The 19,212-nt window shown below is 45.8% G+C and overlaps 1 pseudogene across 1 annotated transcript in view; it reads right to left on the reverse strand.

The window, feature by feature from the left end:
* Positions 1-1,662: 1,662 nt before the first annotated feature.
* LOC122446002 overlaps positions 1,663-19,212 on the reverse strand; it is a 43,279-nt pseudogene continuing 25,729 nt past the window's right edge. The window contains exons 18-27 of the transcript XR_006270753.1: positions 15,960-16,064; positions 15,436-15,552; positions 15,021-15,128; positions 10,810-10,859; positions 8,908-9,064; positions 7,974-8,075; positions 7,005-7,276; positions 6,135-6,202; positions 4,872-5,065; positions 1,663-2,437 (exon numbers count right to left, since the gene is read on the reverse strand). The product of XR_006270753.1 is annotated as a histone-lysine N-methyltransferase PRDM9-like (transcript). The remainder of the gene's footprint in view (positions 2,438-4,871; positions 5,066-6,134; positions 6,203-7,004; positions 7,277-7,973; positions 8,076-8,907; positions 9,065-10,809; positions 10,860-15,020; positions 15,129-15,435; positions 15,553-15,959; positions 16,065-19,212) is intronic.

Consider the following 19,212-nt stretch of genomic DNA (forward strand, 5'->3'; position numbering starts at 1 on the left):
TGGCTTCCTGGTGCTGTCCCCACCCTCACTCACCCAGGGTGGGGGGCTGTGTGTCCACTTTGTCCCCTCATGCAGCCTGGCCACCCCAGGACCTGTGCTGTGTGTGCATCTGCCCTGCTCACAGCGCACCCCGGGGCCCATCAGACTTCACTCATGACAGGGAAGTGTAAGGATGAACTTTTCCACGGTTAAGAATTTCAAGGTCGCGACAGCGTTGACCAGAGCGCACGGGCACAGGTACGAGGCCCATGGATAGAGAAGCCGTGGTGTGGTCTTCAAGGACCCTCCGTGTGGGGGTGGGATGGGGGCGGACAGGGATTTCCTGCAAACGCGGCTCCAGGCTCTGTTCCCGGCAGGGGGACGACTGTGGGCACTGCCTGTCTGTGGAGGGGCCCTGGGGCTGCCCAGCTCAGCAGGAGCGGCAGGGGTGGGAAGGGAGGTCGGCCTCCCTTCGCACCCCTGACCTCACACCCCCTCATCAGGGCAGCCCACTGCCTAAACAGCCCCTTCCTCGTCTAGCTCTGAAGACCTGGAAGGTGTGGGGGCTGGAGGACATGCAGAAAACAAATTCTGTAAAGCAATTATCCTTCCATTAAAAAATAAAAAAGATTGAATAAAAAAACACAAAAGACAGCAAAGGTGGGGCTTGCATTCTCAGCCAGCCTCTGCCAGATTCTGCCTGTGCTTCCGCATCAGACCAAAATGCTGGTGCTCCCACCTCGTATCACAGATGAATAGAGAAAGAATAGAGAGAATAGAGACACAGAGAGGTTGAGCATCTTGCCCCAGCTCACAGAGCTGCTGGGGCAGGGCTGAGAACTGGACCCCTGTGGTCGAATCTGGAGCCCAGATGCTGTGATGACCCTGAGGGGGCGGCAGAGACCAGATGGCCCATGCTGAGCCAGGCGTGCGCGCACACACACACACACGTGCACGTGGCCTTCACCTTTGCGGCTACAGAAGTCAGAGGAAACCAGAGGCCAACCAGGAGAAGCCAAAGGAGAGTCGGGGTCTATAAGGAGGAGAAGCCACACTTACCAGGAGGCCAGGGAATTCCCTTCCCTGGTGACTCTGACTCCACTCTGCATTCCTCTCCCTGGACCCAGGATTGACTGTCCAGTGACCTAACTGACTTGGCTCCAGAATGATGCCTTCCCAGGGGTTCAGCTATGACTGGACCCCACTGCTGTCAGTGATAAGGGGGGAATGAGTACATAGTCTGGGCTTCAGATTTGTTTGGAGACAAAATTTCTTAGAAGAGGAGTACTAAAAAACCACAAAGGCAATTGGCATGAACATCTCTACAACACTTAAGAAACCCTCTGCTGTTTATCTACCTCCTCTCCTGTCATGAAAGTGGAAGGTGTATTTAACAAGTAATTCTCTGCTTATCACACTCTTTCTTTACAATATTTATCATATATTTATTTATTCGGCTGTGCTGTGTCTTAGTTGCAGCGTGTGGGAGCTAGTTCCCCAATCAGGTATTGAACGTGGGTCTCTGCATTGGAGTCTTGACCCCTGGACCACATGGAAAGTCTCTTTTCTTACTCTTGTGCACAGTAATGGGTCACAGACCTCCTCTGAGGCCCCCTTAGAGCTGAGGCATGGGGTGGCTGCAGTAATCCTCCTGTGGCTAAGGTGTGGTTTGTTGGTCATGACTCACTCACACTCCCTGCAAACATAGGGCTTCTCCCCTGTGTGTGACCTCTGGTGTGAGATGAGATGGGACTTCTGACTGAAGCTTCGTCCACAGTCCCCGCAAACATAGGGCTTCTCCCCTGCGTGTATCCTCTGGTGTCTGATGACATTTGATTTATCACTGAAGCTTTGCCCACACTCCCTGCAAACATAGGGCTTCTCCCCTGTGTGTGTCCTCTGGTGTCTGATGAGATGAACCTTCTGACAGTAGCATCGCCCACACTCCCCGCAAACATAGGGCTTCTCCCCTGTGTGTGTCCTCTCGTGTGTGCTGAGACTTGACCTGTCCTTGGAGCCTTGCCCACACTCTCCGTACATGACTCTCATAATCCCTGAGACCCCTGCCCCCGTGAGCAATGTGCCTGTGTCCTCTGGATTCAGTTTCTGGCTTGTGCTGGACTCGTCTTTCATTCTCTCATGCACCCCAGAACCCCCCATTTGTCCTCCGGGTGAGTAGGAAGAGACCCTTGAAATCCTCTCAGCCTTACGCTTTTCAGCAATTGTTGGGGCCTTTCCTTGGCCTCCTGACCCTCAGGTTTGTCGCTCGAGCTGTGTGGATCTGAATATCGCTGATTTTGATTGCCTGGGCAGGGACCCTCTGGTTGGAGGAGATCTCTTTCAGATGGTCTCAGGAGGGTCTGAGAGGGGTGACTGCATTGGGTGTGTTGGCTGAGGAATTTCTGACTGGAGAAGGCCAGAGAGCAGGAGGCACATGGGTGGATATTGGGCTTTGGTTCTGCTGAAAGAGGAAGCTTTTGGTCAGGTAGCTGGTTTGCCATGGTCAGGACCTCCCCACTAATCATCTAAGTGTTGACAGTGCATGATTTGTCTCCGATCAAGTGTCTTTACAGTCCACTTTTCCACTCCACTCTTATTCTCTACATCTACAGAAATCCAGGAAGTTGGTGTCAAGGGCCTTTTCTACATATCACCCAGATAGGGACCTTACAGCAGCATCAGAGGCAGCGTCTCTCCTGATAGAGGTGGGTCTGCAGGGACTTTCTCTGCGTGTAAGTGTCTGAAAAGTCACGTCACAGTGGCCACAGGTATTTACCCTACTGAGGGATAAGACTTGATGACTTAAGTGGAATCTCCTTAGTGGCTCCCTGTGAGGGGAAAGGGTCTATTAAGTTAGGGGCGCCTGGCCTGGAGCTCTCTGCATATGGGAGGCAGCACAGGTGGTGGTTAGAGCAGGTGTGGGTAAATCTGACTTTGTGGCTCCTTATTCAAAGAGCAGCCTTTGTGCCGATCTCTGCAAGAAGTGGGCTTGAGACTGGATGAGACCGAGTGGCCCAGGTCCCACTGACCACAGGTCTGGCTCCTGCTTCCCCAGTTGGTTCACAATTTGCTCCTCTCTCAGTTTCCCATAAATCATATAATAAAGGCATATCCTTTCTCAAGCCTCACCAGTATTCATACCTCATTTATTTCATTCAGGCTTAGTCCATTTAACATGCACTAGGAAGCCCTGTTTAAAAATACATCTCCAGCCAGATTCTTCACACCCTCACTCCCAAGCATCTTTAGCCAGCCCACTCTCCCCTCATGTCTGGCAATGAACTGACCTCTGAGGGGACTCCCCGTTGCTGTCTCTTCCCAAAAATGAACCAAAGCATCGTCTTAGCACAGAGAACATGCCGCTTGCAGCTGAAAGCCGCACGGTTGTTCTGTGTCACCCAGGAAGGCCCCTGGGACCTGCATGTGGACACAGGCCCTGAGGCTCCCGTGTCCCATCCAGCCTCCTTCCTCTCCCTCTGTGCTTCCTCCCGCGACCCCTGGATGGCCTCTCTTCCCGGCCCTGGGGCTTCAGCACTGGCTGCTCCCCTGCCTGGAATCCTTTCCTGCAGGTGTTATCTCTGCACAGACCCTGCCACACCGTCCTGCACCAGACCCCACCCTTTGCTCACGCTGACCCGAGGCACGCTCCCTGCGCTGGTTTTCCTCAGAGCACCAGCCCCTGTCTGGTATGAAGCCCCTGCTGCCTGAGGGCAGTGGTTCTGTCTGTTTCGGTGCGTGGAGCCCCGTCTGGCACAGAGTGTGAACTCACATGACAAGAAACTGGAACAGTAACTGAATGCACATCACTGTACATGTGTGCACCCCAATGTTCATCGCAGCACTGTTTATAATAGCCAGGACATGGAAGCAACCTAGATGCCCATCAGCAGACGAATGGATAAGGAAGCTGTGGTACATATACTCAGTGGAATCTTACTCAGCCGTTAAAAAGAATTCATTTGAATCAGTTCTAATGAGATGGATGAACCTGGAGCCCATTATACAGAGTGAAGTAAGCCAGAAAGATAAAGACCATTACAGTATACTAACACATATATATGGAATTTAGAAAGATGGTAATGATAACCCTATATGCAAAACAGAAAAAGAGACACAGATGTACAGAACAGAATTTTGGACTCTGTGGGATAAGGCGAGGGTGGGATGTTTCAAGAGAACAGCATCGAAACATGTATATTATCTGGGGTGAAACAGATCACCAGCCCAGGTTGGATGCATGAGACAAGTGCTCAGGGCGGGTGCACTGGGAAGACCCAGATGGAGCGGGTAGAGAGGGAGGTGGGAGGGGGGATCAGGATGGGGAATACATGTAAATCCATGGCTAATTCATGTCAATGCATGATAAAAACCACTACAATATTGCAAAGTAATTAGCCTCCAACTAATAAAAATAAATGAAATTAATTAATTAATTAAAAAAATACTAATGACTAAGGAATTCCATTTACTTTCTTTAAATTAGCATATGTCATTCATAAATTTCCTAGTGTGACTCTTAAAATGTCTTTTTCCTATAAATATTTTAAAATAAAATGTCTATATTTTAGTAAAAAAAAAAAAAAAGAACTGGGAGGAAATGAGGAAGAAAGAGGTAAAGGGCAGAGAGCTGGTAGGTGCTAGAAAACTTGCTTTTTGCTTCTAAGCCTTTCAGCAGAACGTCATGTTACATATGATTTTGCATGAAATATTAAAAATTAGAACTAACATTTTTAATATAAAAATTTTTCCAAATAATAATATGAAAAGAATCAAATTCTGAGGCATTTTAATTGCAGCTCAACTGCCTTTAGACTGGATTGTCCTCTGCTTCGAAATCGGACCACGGAGGCTCCCAGGATGGGGTCGGGTGCTGGAAGAGGGCTGACACTCACCTCTCCCGGTCGCGAGCTCACTCTTCCCCCTGCTGTTCCGCTTGATGCCAAGGTCCTGACCATACTCATCCCCGTACCAGACCAGCAGCTCACAGCCCGGCCTGACCACCTGGCAGGTTCGGTAGAAGATCTGCCCGTGATACTGGAAGGCCACCAGGTTCTGCTCCTCGTCGTCCGGGGCACAGTTCACATACCTGGGGACGAGGCCGGGAAAGGGAAAGAAACCTCAGGTGATGAGTGCCCTCCACTCTCCGACCATGCCCAGCTCCTTGCCTTCCGCCTCTGAGGCCGCCCCTCATGTGGCCCTTCTGTTCACACCTTCGACCAGGCTATGTGAATTCCCATGCTTTTCTCTCCTTACCTACTTAGCCATTTTCCGGAGCCCAGTTCCAGACTCATCTCCACCTGGACTGTCCGTGAGACTGGTGACATCCAGCTCCTCTAAACTCTGAATTAAGTTCTCTTTCATCCACAGGACTTGGTGCTCCTTGGCTAACACGCAGCCCTCAGCACTCACCCCAGCCTGCCTTCTCTCTCGAGCGTTCTCCCATCTCCCCACGTGTATCCAGGGTCCTATTCGCTTGCCCACCCTCTCCCACGGACACTTGAAGAGAGCACTGATATAGCTTGAGACACGGAACAATAATAGTTTGTTCACTGTTTGCCTGCCCTGATGAAAGGAGAGGCCCTCAGTTAATCGCCTTGCTCAGGGCCATGCTGCCCCTCATTCCTTCTGAGGCCTCAGGGCCCACTTCTCACTGGAACCAAGCCTGAGGAGGTTGTTGCCCACAAAGAGTCAAGGTCTCCTGTGTTAGGTTATCCTGGCACTGTGCAGTTACTCAAAGATAGAAAAAATAATGTTACTGTTCCTAAAATCAATTGGCTAATGTCTGCTTGCAGTATGTTCTCCAAAAGGACATGGGTTGTGTGATCTGCTTCAGTAACGAAGTTCACTGTCTAAACTGAAACATAAAGTGTGTGGTAAGTGTCCATTAAGTGAGTTAAAGTGTCCCTGGTGAATCTAGACTCCTCAAGTTGTTTTCAAGTCCACCAGTTTTGTTCAGCATATAGACTTGTACCTTGACGGCACATGCCATATTTTCATTTCCTTCTTTCTAGTGTCTTTTGAAATGAAAGAGCATGATATGGAGGGAAAAGAGGAAAGAAGATGTGAAAGCTGTTGAGGGAGCCGGGTTGAGAAGGAAAGGGGCGTGGGATGGAGGGAGTCTCAATGTCTCCACACTGCAGACTCACTGCACTCACCTCATCCAGTTGGCCCAAGACGTGTCCTTTCCATCCACATACTCGTATCAGTTCCTCCCTTTGGTGATCTGAGTGTCAGAGAAAGAGTTACAAGCTTTCCTCTTTCTTTTATTTTTTCTTGGTAGGAAGCAATAGAAGAGCTATTTCCCTCTGTAGTCATTGGTGCTTTTCAGCCTGCATGGATTTACCTGCCAGTCGGACCACACGGTAAGCCCCTTACTCATCATTCCAAGTCTGAGTCTCTTGGTTCATTGAAGGCAAGGGCTCCACAAGGGAGGAGTCACTTCTGTGTGTCTCTACACTGTGTTCCCACCTCTCCTCTGACCTTTAGATAGAGGTCCTGTGTGTGTACACTGTGGTCCCACCTCTTCTCTGATCTTTAGATAGAGGTCCTGAGTGTCTCTACACTGTGTTCCCACCTCTCCGCTGACCTTTAGATGGAGGTCCTGAGTGTCTGTACACTGTGGTCCCACCTCTCCTCTGACCTTTAGATAGAGGTCCTGAGTGTCTCTACACTGTGGTCCCACCTCTCCTCTGACCTTTAGATAGAGGTCCTGAGTGTCTGTACACTGTGGTCCCACCTCTCCTCTGACCTTTAGATAGAGGTTCTGTGTGTGTGTACACTGTGGTCCCACCTCTCCTCTGACCTTTGGATAGAGGTCCTGAGTGTCTGTACACTGTGGTCCCACCTCTCCTCTGACCTTTAGAGGGAAGTCCTGTGTTCACGCCCAGGGCACACAGTACACAGGGCTGACTGTGTCATTGCCGACCGTGTTATCACCATCTGCATCCTCACATGCAGACATGAAGTACCCCCCACCACACACAAGTGATTAGAGGCCAGAGGACAGGGAAACGGGTGCTTCTCACCAGCCAGGCGTATCCACTGTTGGCGGCCTCTTCATTGTCTGTGATCTGGCCCTCATAGGGGCCAAAGTGCAGGCCCAGCGGCAGATCGGACGCCTCGTTCCACACTCCAAGCCCAGCGTCAGGGATACCCGACAGTCTGATGCTTAACCCAGGAGGCAGAGTGAGGGCTGAGCGGTTGGCATGCCCCTTTTCCACTGCACAGTCCTTTACAAAGGTTGGGGGCCCATGGGCAGCACAGCTGTCGATGAAGAAGTTCTGACATTCCTCACAATCTGGAGGTGAGAACAGGGATGAGAGGAAGTATAGTGATGTTGCTGGTCGTAATGACCTTCAGAAAGATCTGGGGCACTCATGGTGTTAGGGGAAGCACACTGATTGAAACCGCCCACCCTGGTCAGGCACCATAGTAGCCATTTGCATGAGTTGTTTTGTGACAGGAGATCCTGATAAGGAATACGGAACTAATAAGCCACCACCAACTGGAAGAGTTTGGGAAAGGTCAAAAGGAGACAGCGCGTGTCTGTCCACTTCCCAGAATCCCTCTCGCTAGCATCCATCTTGGCTGAGAGATGCGTGCCCCACCAGGAAAGACTCTGAATTAAAATGATTCGCCAAAGACCAACCGGAAACTAACCCCATCACCATAAAACCTGAGAATGTGAGCCACGAGGCAGAGCAGTTCTCCTGGGTTCCCTTACGTACTGCTATCCATCCTGGTGCCCTTCCCAATAAAATCTCTTGCTTTGTCAGCATGTGTCTCCTCGGACAAATCATTTCCAAGTGTTAGACAAGAGACCAGTTTTGGGCCCTGGAAGGGGTCCCCCTTCCTGCAACAATGGCATTTGTCCTCGATCCTGCACCCCAAGTCATAGAGGAAGGGGATGAACGGGAGACCAAATGGTGAGGTGAGGTTAGTGGACCAAGGCCTCATAGCCCATTCTCCCTGAGTGGGTCTGCGGGGTCACTCACAGAGGTAGTCGTCATCCTGGGGCTCGCTGACCTCTTGGTACACATGGCCCTTTCTTTCTCGTAGACTGTACCTCTTCACTCCAGTCTCCTTTCTTCTGAGTTCTAAGATGGAGAACAGAAGCTAAGCAAGGCTGGTGGGGTCTGCGGAGTTAGTCCCTGTTTTATCAGAAAGTGTGACATCTCCTACTTGTCCATCTATACACTTTGTTAAAACTTTCTTACATGTATTTTTCAAACTTTTACTTTTGTAATTTTATGTTTTAATGTTACATTATTTATTTCTTGGCCACACTGCATGGCTTGTGGGATCTTAATTCCTGGGACATGAACGGAACCCACACCTCCTGCAGTGGAAGCATAGAGTCTTAACCACTTCACCCCCAGGAAGTCCCTTCTCTATATTTTTTTAAATTTCCCTTTAACTACTGGTTCAGGAGACTGAGGCTCCACTGACCACAGATGCCCAGTTCAGTGATAGCATCCTGCACTTCCCGTTAGTAGGTTTAACTTCTGAACCTTCCTACTTAGGAAATAGTTCACCGACACATCTACTCAGAAAACATATGTTAAGGGCACATGACATGTAAGGGCACATGAGCAGAGATCTGGGCATAAACACTAACAAAGCACGGTTCCCATCATCACAGCTGGATTTACTGAACTACTTGTAGATGTCAGACTTTTGCATTTAATGTAAGACTTTCAAGCATCGTATGAGTTATGTATCCGTATCTTCACTTTCCAGATAGCAATCGGGACCTCAGAAAATGTGTAAGATTTTCCCAAGGCCCCAGTGCTAACTTCATGTCTCAGATCAGTCCAGCTTAAACCCATGCCTACCCAAAGTCAGTGCCAAACACCTAGGCCATACTTATTAGTTTTTCTACAGGGATTAGAGGAACTAATTAGAGGAACTCCCCCAAATTTCTCTTACCGACTTTTTGTCTGGGGTGCTGTCCAGGGGTCCTTGCTTTTCTGTGATGGGGCACTGGTTTCTGAGCCTGCTTGGAGCCACTTGTCTTCAGCGATTTTGCTGCTCCCGGCAATTCCTTCAAACTAGATTCCTTACTTAATGGTGCCCTGGACATTCTCTTCCATGTGAGTAAGAGACAACATGCAGTTCTTTAGTCTTTAGGACTTTATGAAGTGTTTTCACATGCATGATTTTAGTTAATACTTTGACAATTCTTGGAAATACCTGATTTGGAGGGGGGTGGGTCTGAACACTGGAGTGTAACAAAAGGACCTAGGTGGATAGTGAATCAAAGCTAGAATTCATATCTTAAGGCTCTTGCCCTTCAACTTTCTGCATAAAAGTGAGAGCAAGGCAGGGAGAATAGCTGGAGGTCAGGGAAAGAAGAGGGTAAGAACTCGTAGAGAGAATCGGGGGTGTTCTATTAATTAGTGGCCCTTTGATGGATGAGGAAGTATGGAAAATTACAGAGGGGACAAAACACATCTGGAAAATAAGGTGACAAAGCAGTGAGATTAAGAAGAGAAAAGACGATCGGCAGAAACACATTTAGACAATAAAGAAAAGGAGATGAAAGTTGCAGGTTGCCATGCCCTAGAGACAATGTTTGGAATTAAAGTAGCTGGTCACATCAGTTCTCCTTGAACAAGGCTGTATGACTAGCTGGTTCTACTCATTTTCCTGATCCATTCATTGGTATACAGGCTAATTCTTAATATTATAGTGGACATGAAATTTAATAACCTTCAACAAATTGTTGTGTGAGCTATTTAATACAGTAAGAACGTGAGCGTACATCCCTGGTATCAATTTATTCCCTAAACTGCATCTATAATTGAAGTCTAGCTCACAGACACTATCTTCAGCATTCTTTGACCTTTCTACTCCTAGATGAATGCTCAAATGTGGAGTCACTCATTCACAAAACATTCAGGGGTCCCTCAGGGGCTTTGAGCTGGGCTTGGACTTCTGAGAATGAATGGGTGTTGGCTAGGCTCTCAAAGCTCACAACACAGGGGCAGGCTAAACAAATGATTCCAAACAGGAGAGTTGCCTATTAGAGCTCAGAGGGGGAGCTGTTCCTCCCTCCTGCAAGAAGGAGCATTTGAAATGATGCCCAGATGATGAGTTTCTACTCAAAAGTGGGTAATCTATGTGAAGTCCTTCTGTTATTTTCTTATTTGTTGCTTTTCAGTCATAACCCTGAGGCTTCTCAGGGTTGCGAGTTGCTTCCTCTTATTGGAGTGGGAGGCTCTGAGGTAGGGATCCTGTCTCCTTCTTCATCTTGGACTGTCCACTCTACAAACTGCCCAGCATATCCTTAAGCTTCCCTTAGCCAGATGTCTCAGCATATCCCTCCCTAGCACAGCACAAAAGAACTGAGGTTGAAAACATCTCTCAGATGAGTGATATAAAGATGTATGAATAAGCTTCATAGAACTATGGGAGTTTTAATCAGTTTGTAAGGGGTTTAGAGAAAGTGCTTTGGTTTAGATTGCACTACCAGTGATACTGTGATCTCAGACATATAATCAAATGTTTTTTACCTCATTTTTTGGATTTATAAGGGTGATAGCTATATACCTACTTATAGGTACTGTAGGATTGATTTAAGGTTTAAGTAAGTTTATTCACATAAAATGCTTAAAGTCTGAAATATTATGAAAATAATGTAACAATAGAACAGGATACTATGGTTGTTTTTCTTACTAACTGTAAAGATGGTGATGGTATCAGACAGTGTGCTAAAGATTCAGGGCAGGAAGGCAGCCGTCTCCAGGATCTCTGTGTTTTCTCCTATTCTCACCTGTGACTGGATCCATGAGGAAGATATTTTGGCAACAGGATTTGGGAAATACTCACCTTCTGGTGTTTACTGTGCTCCACTCTGAAGGCCAAAGAAGAAGGTTTACCTAAAAAATGATGAGAATCAGTGTTTTGGTTGGGAAATGTTTCCAAACTCTGGGTATTCTAATTAAGGACACATAATCCTGAGCCAGAGAGTGACAAGGACAAGGATTACCAAAGGAGGAATGGAAGATGATTTCTGTATCATCAACTCCCATGGTTTCACTAGGAGCATTACATAATTTTCTTAAAGTTAAAAAAAAATTATGAAATTTCATCTGTGCCTCATCTGATGTTCATAAAGTATCTAATAAATTTAGTAGCCTTTCATGACAAAAGTACTCATCAGTGTAGAAATACGAGGAAGTGACTGCAATATAATAAAGGTCATATATTGAAAGTCTACCTCTAACATCATAGTCATCAGTGAAAAGCTGAAAACTTCTACGATTAAGTAAAAAAGCCAAGGATGCCCGTTATCAACATTTCTGTTCACCATAAGATTAGAACTTCTAGCCAGGGCTTTAGGTTAGAAATGGAAACAAAAGCCTTCCATTTGGAAAGAAAGAAGTAAAATTATGTCTGTCCACAGGGCCATGGTTTCATGTGCAGAAAAATCTTTAAATACACACACACACACAAATCTGGCACAGAAAGTTGCATGGTACAAAATCAACATTCAGATATATTTCCATGCATGAAGAATGACCATTCCACAAAGGAAAATAAGAAAACAGTGCTATTTATTTTTTATTTTTTTAAAGCTATACTGAACAGCTAAATTAAAAAAAAATATATTTATCTTTATTTATTTGTTTGTACCAGGTCTTTGTTGTGGCATGTGTGATCTAGTTCCCTGACTAGGGACTGAACCCAAGTTCTCTGCACTGGGAGTGTGGAGTCTTAGCCACTGGACAAATAATCTTATTTATAATAGCATTGAAAAGAACGAAGTAATTAGGAATAAACTTAAGGAGATGAAAGACTTATATGTTGAAAACTACAAAGTATTGCTGAAAGGAATCTGACATAAATAAATAGGTGTCTCATGTTTATGGATTTGGAGGCTTAATATTATTAAGCTGTTCATACTACCAAGAGCAATTTAAAGATTCAATGCAATTCCTATTAAAATCCCAATGGAATTTTTTTCAGATATAGAAAATCCATCCAACAGTTAACACAGAATCTCAGAGCACCCCAAATAGGCAAAGTAATCTTAGAAAGAACAGCAAAGCTGGAGGCCTCTGATTTCAGAACATACTACAAAGGTACAGGAACCAAAAGAGGGTAGATTTGGCAAAAAAATGTGTGCTTATTCGCTCAGTCTTCTTGACTTTTTGTGACTTTTTGGACTGTAGTCCACCAGGCTCCTCTGTCCAGGGCATTTCTCAGGCAAGAACACTGGACAGGGTTGCCATTTCCTTCTCCAGGGGATCTTCTTAACCCATGGATTGAACCCTCATCTCCTGTGTCTCCTGCACTGAAGGCAGATTCTTCACCTGCTGAGCCACTGAGGAAGCTGGCTGGCATAAAGACAGATATGTCAATCAATGGAACAGAGTAGACAGCCAGAAATAAACTCTTGGATACATGGTCTAATGATCTTCATCTAGGGTGTCAAGATAATGGGGAAAGTTTAATCCCTGTAATGAATGGTGCTGGGGAAACAAAATAACCATATGCAAAATAATGAACATCATACATCTTGAAGAAAAATCAACTCAGAACGGATTAAAGACCTAAATGCAAGACTTGATAATACTCTTAGAAGAAAACAAGGGTGAAGCTTCACGACATTGAAACAGCAATGATTTCTTAGATATGGTACCAAGTGCACAAGTATTAGTACCAAAGTAAAAATAAACAAATGAGATTAATCTTAAAACCTCTGTGCAGCAAAGGACACTGAACAGAGTTGAGAAGGCCACCTACAGGATGGTAGAAAATATTTGTAAAATATGCATCTGATAAGGGGTTACTAAGCATACACCAGTATGAAGGCTACCTATAAGCCAGGAAGAGAACTTGATTGACCATGATGGCACCTTGATATCAAATTTCCACACTCCAGCATTGTAAGAAAAGAAATTTCTGTGGTTTAAGGAATGCAGTCTGCTTTGTTATGGCAGTCTGAGCTGACTAACAGTGAGAGAAGGAATTGAATAGACATTTCTCCAGAGAAAATACACAAATGGCCAACAAACATATGAAAAGATGCTCAATATTACTAATCAATAGGGAAATACAAAGTGAAACCTTCTGTGATGGGCAATATGTATAAGAAGACAATAGCAAGCTTGGTAAGGATATGGAGAAATTGGAACACTTATACACTATTGTTGGTAATGTAAAATGTTGCAAGCTTTCTAGAAAACAGTATGGAGTTTCCACAGAAAATTAGAACTGCTGTATGATCTAGCAGTCCCACTCAAAAGTGTATTTCCATAAAAAATTGAAAGCAAGTTATTGAATAAATAGTGGGCACATGTATGGTCATTGCTGCATTATTCCCAAAGGGCAAGATGTGTAAGCAATCTAAATGTTCATTGGTGGATAAAAGATAAAGATTATATATAAGATATATGTTATAGCTCTTATATCCACATGCACACAATGGAATGCTTTGAAGCCTTAAAAACGAATTCTGTCATATGCTACCTCATGGATGGGCTTCGATGATATTATACTAAGTGAAATGAACCAATCAAAAAAGACAAATATTGCCCGATTCCACTTCGATGAGGTATCTAAATTAATCAAATCCATAGAAACAGAAAATATAATCATGGTTGCCAAGGGCTGTGAGGAGGAACGGTTGGAGAATTGTTACTCAGTGGGTTAGGACTTCAGTCACGCAAGAAGTAACATTTCTACAGATTTGTTGTACAACAATGTGTATGTATATCCCCAGTGGCTCAGCGGTAAAAAATCCACCTGCAATGCAGGAGATGCAACAGATGCAGGCTCAATCCCTGGGTTGGGAAGATCACCTGGAGCAGGAGATGGCAACCCACTCCAGGATCCTTGCCTAGAAAATCCCATGGACAGAGGAGCCTGGTGGGCTACAGTCTATGGGTACGCAGAGTCAGACATGACTGAGCGATTAACACTGTGGCCACTAACACTAACGTGTACATAGTTAGCAACAGTGTGCCATACACTCAGAAACTGTTAAAAAGGTAAATAAAGACGTGCAGGCGTATGGTGAACCGAGGCGAATGTATTCCGTATGAAGAATCTCTCCTTATGTCAAAACCTTTGCAGACAACCAAATGTTTGCTTTTCATGTCCCTTTCACTAGTTTTAATAACCTCAGGGAACAGAGGGACTTCCCTGGTGCACAGTGGATTAGAATCTGCCTGCCAATGCAGAGGACAAAGGTTTGATGGCTGGTCCAGGGAGATTCCACTTTCTGCGGGGCAGCTAAGCCTGTGTGTCACAAACTACAGAGCCTGCATATGCCCTGCAACAAGAAGACACTCACAGCAACCAGAGAAAGCCCATGGACAGCAATGAAGACCCAGTGCAGCCAAAACTAAATAAATAATTTTTAAAAATCTAGGAGAACAGAAATCCATAGATGGAGAATCATAGAACTATCTAAATTGTTTTCTCCAGTGATGCAGATTAACTCTTCTAAACTCTTTGAGCAGCAGAAGAGGAAGTGAGTGCTCACTTCTATTTTATAATAAGAGTACTTCATTTTATTTACCTGATGCCATCTCTGGTCAGTGAAATGTGGGAAAGATCATGGAGAATAAATAGTTCTCTCAAACCCTTTCCCAGAATCAAAATATAGAATTAGTTTAACCTTAGGGTAAGAAGATCACAGGTTTTGTTTTATATACATACATAAATAATGTATCTTGACATAATATGTTAATCATTTCTTCTTCGAAGAGATTTAATCCAATAACCAATGAGATTAGTAATAAATCTGTTTAGTGAATTTATTTCTAAGCTTTCTTTAACTGCCTTTCACTAAGAATGTTTAGCAAAAATAATTCTTTGTAAAAAGAATGATAAATTTTAACCATAAAATTTTTGAGAATTACACTGGAAAACCTATGCATTCATCTTCATTCAGGCTAATGTCAATATTCAGCCACAACCACTTCGGAATGCTGAAAATTATGTTTTCCCTACTACTGGCTGAGATGTAGCTGAGACCTAAGCCCAGGCTGGTTTCAGGAAGACACCTCCAAATCCTCGTGGCCTCTCACCTTGCTGCCTTGGTGTCCATTCTTCATCAGAATCCTCAGGGTCATCTACCTGGGGCTTGATGACCTGCCTGCGGTGATGCATGAAATCCGGTCGAGTAGCTCTGAAACCTGGAAAGAAGCAAAACATTTGTTCTAAGAAGGAGAAACAAAGCATAGAAGCAATGGGAAGTGTCACAAAGTCAAGGAAATCTGTAGGATGGGCTGGGGGAATCTAGAATAAGGCAAGAGGTGAGCTCTGCACTGCAGGGTCAACCTCCCTTTGGTACAGAACTATAAACATTTCCTCCAGGTTAGTCTCCACACAAAAGGGAACTGTGAGCAGATGAAGCCACCTAAGAGTGGGCCAAGTGAACACTGAGGGTGAAGACCTGTTTCATGTGTCCCAGGCTCACAGGCACCCAGCACTTCCTGTTACCTATAGCAATCAGTGCTTCGTAGTTTCTTTTCATATTCCTATATCGGATTTTTTCCCATTCTCCCATCTCTTCCCATTCTTCCTTGGAGAAGTATATGGAGATGTCTTTGAAAGCATCTTTGGCCTAAGGAAAATAAGAGATTTCATCAGTGATTTACTAATCTAAGTCAGACCTTAGAGCTGGGCCTTCTCCTCCACCTTTTGTGCAGGGAGTAGCCTGAAGCTCCTAGATGGTCTGTGCGAGACAGGGATGAAGACTTTCCTTCCCGACTGTGTCCTGCTTACCTGAACAAACGCTGAGCATTTTCCTAACTCTCCCTGGACACAGAGCAGTTGACGAAGCTAGTGTCCTGTTTTGTCCCACTCCACCCCCACCATCTCAAACAGGACCAGGCATTCCCATCCTGTGTATGGTCACAGGGAAGTTCACTCAGCTGCCCAGGCAAGCAGTCTGTGGTGCTTCAGGGACCAGCGCCGTGTCCTTCCTATAGAGCTGGCTTAGAGCCCAGCTTTGCCGCCTCCACCTCTCACCGTGGGCTTCCGCTGTGTTCTCCCGGCATCTCTCTCAGTGCTCTCCTCTGGAGACCTGTTCGGCCTCATGGCCATTGGAGTGTTCAAGGCCAAGGTGCCTGTGGAAGAAGAAGGTGCTGAGATAGCCCAGATGAGTGTCCAGAGCCTGGTGTGTCTTCCTTGGGTGGAGTATCCAGGGCAGGAAGGTGAGGTGAAAGTCAGGGTGAGTGTATTGGTGGGATGGACGGATCCTGACTAGATATGACAGATCAGCCTAATGTGAACTAGATTTGGTTTCTTTGTTTCCCCTACAGTTCAGCCCCTCTGAGGGAAGGCACTGGGAGGGATGTGTCTGTGGGTGACGGAGGGATTCTTGAGGAGACCCGGAAACCCCTAACTGCTGGACTGGGGTCAGGCTGAAATCAGGGCTCTGTTCCAGCGCAACGGAGGGAATGTTTCTCCAAGAAGGGTTTTGAGGATCTCCTCCTGGACACTCAGAAAAATCTGGGCATAACGTAGGTTCTATGTCTAAGGGAGAAGTCGCTCGGCTTGAGGAGATATGGGTCCCACGGGCTGAAGTGACTGGGGTCCTCAGACAGACGGGACTGGGGATCTTTTGGCTGATGTAGAATGCGCAGGGTGAGAAAACTTGGGATCTGTGAGGCTGAGGAAATCGGGGGTTTCTTAGTAAGGGACTTTAGGTCTCCAACTGGGAGGACACTTAGGGTCTTGAGGAGGAAGAGTTTTAAGAGCTCGCAGGCGGAGGGATTCAGGGTCTGCGAGGTTGAGGAAATTGGGTCTCTCTGCGGGTGGTATTTTTAGGGTGCCTCAGGCTGAGGGGAACTGGGGTTAATCTAGGTATTTGAGGGTCGCAGCACTAAGGGGTTTGGTGTTTCTGTGGGTGAAGGGACTTGTAATCCCTGAAGCTGACGAGAGGCAAGTCCCCTTTCGATCGAGACTCAGGTTACTCAAAGTTGACAGGATTTCGGGCCTCCCACCCTGGAATTTGAAGCCATCAGGCTAAGGGTTTATGAGGGCTGCGCAGGGCGCGTTCCCGTCAGCCTCCCCGCTGTCCTGCCGCGCTGCCCGCCCTGTCCCCAGGAGCGCTAGAGGTTCAGCGAAGTCCAGTCCTTCGGCACTGAGGTGAAGTGAAGGGCCAGCAGCCTGCCTGTACCCTGTCAGGCACAAGCGACCAATCGGCGTTGTGACTGAGGCAGTCTGGCCAATAGGCGCCAGGAGGGTGCGGAGCGCGATGGAGGCCCCGCCCCACCGCTCGGGGATTGGCTGCTCTGTGGGCGTGTCTGTCAAGCCTCCTGCGCGCATGCGCATCGTGGCTGGTTTGTTTGTTTTCATGCATGGCCGCTTAGGCCTGGATCCTCAAATCGGCGGGTTGTCCTCAGGCTGAATGTTTCTTTCCAGTGCCCTCACCTGGTATATCGGCTCCACCAGACTGTAACCGGGCTCCCGGAGTGTATCCTAGGCCCCCCTGTGCCCTACCTTGTCAAATCCAGTTTTGGCAAGAACTCTTATGTGGTGAGTACTGCATTATTCAAGGGAAACGGTGTAATTAGCTACATTCTGATGAGACACAAGATAAACGCCGTATAATCAAAGATTTAAACACAACGCGTGGAATAAGGATGTTAGAAAAAACTTGGAGAATTTTTAACCTGAAAGTGGAAGTGGCACTGATGAGCCATCTTTATATGTAATGTAGGTATGAAAAGCCTTCAGAAATGAGGTATAAGTAAAATCTCAAATCCTGCAAGTGTTTTCTGTAAGCCGAGGCATAGATCTGGAGGACTGTGGATCCACTGAGCTGAGTTTGCCTGACACCTACTGGCTTCACAAGATAAAATGGGGACACTGTTTCTGGCCCTTAGGTAGCTTTGCTCACAGAAAAATTATGTGATTTCCATGTATTGGAAGCAAAGCGACTGAGTGTAGAATTAGTGTCAAGTGGTGGTTGGGAGTCTGGATGGAGAAATGTTACCAGAAAAGTGAGTTTACCTGTTGGTGTGTGTAGAGCCAGAAGGTACAACCCATCCAAAGCTCATGGGAAGGAAAAGTGTATTATTTGCAGAACCATGGAGAACACCACCGAGCTTTCCAGAGCAGGGTCTTTGTAAACCACAAAGTTGGGTAAGCTTTAATCTATGAGTACAGGCATGTTCTGGCTTCTGTGATGACTCAGATGGTAAACAATCTGTGCATAGCAGAAGACCCGGGTTCAACCCCTAAGTGAGGAAGATCCCAAGAGGAGGGCGGGGCAGTCCACTCCAGGATTCTTGCCTGGAACATCCCATGGACTGAGGGGCCTGGTGGGCTACAGTCCATGGGGTCGCAAAGAGTCGGACACAGCTGAGTGACTGAGGTGTTATACAAAATTGCCTGTAGTGCCGCTGTTTTTGCATCTGCTGTCCACACCATCATCCAGTGAGCAGTAAGGACATAATCCCTGCTCCTTCTCAGCCAGTAAGTAATTGGAAGAGATTATTAGTGGTAGCAAGAATTAGTATTGTAACAAGGAAAAGGAGTGTTTGAAGAATCAGTAAATGTTGGGGTCTGAGTGAATGGATCATATTGAGAAGTCTATAATTGATCATACGACAAATAGGGCCACCAGCACACATTATTGAGAAATAATCTATTTTAGAACTGAATGATAGCTTAAGGGTTTGTAGTGTGATTCAGTGCCAGTTTGAGATAATTATCTCTTGGTCTGTATATGTGAATATTATTGTTGGAACTAAGCTAATGGTGAAGGCATATGAGATAATCTTGCATATAGAGGGTATTTGGTGGTTTTATATATGTTAGTGCTTGTTATTATGATAGATGATATACGTAGTGAGGCTACAGTGAAAGAGGAAATTTAATTTATTACTTTTATTTGGAGTTGCACCAATTATTTGGTTCCTAACACCAATGGATAAAAGTTTGAAAAAGCCATGCTGTTAGTCATGGGAGCATAGAATCAGCAATTCTTATCTACTTCTGTGGTAAATAAGAAGGTATTGTCTTCTCTTACTAGATTCACAATCAAGTGTTTTTCTCTAAACTATATATACAGTATAGGGGGCCTAGAATGATTTTTGGGTTTAAGGATAGGAGTAGAAGAGGTAGGATGGGTATTGATATGAGAGCATTTTCTCCTGTAAAAGATGGAGAGATACTGTTTATGTGGTGTGTATATTTTCCTCACTGTGTTGTAATGACTATATATAAAGAGTATAGGGCAGCAATTACTATATGAATTCCTATTAA

Source organism: Cervus canadensis, chromosome 8, assembly GCF_019320065.1.
Source record: "Cervus canadensis isolate Bull #8, Minnesota chromosome 8, ASM1932006v1, whole genome shotgun sequence".
Classification (NCBI taxonomy): domain Eukaryota; kingdom Metazoa; phylum Chordata; class Mammalia; order Artiodactyla; family Cervidae; genus Cervus; species Cervus canadensis.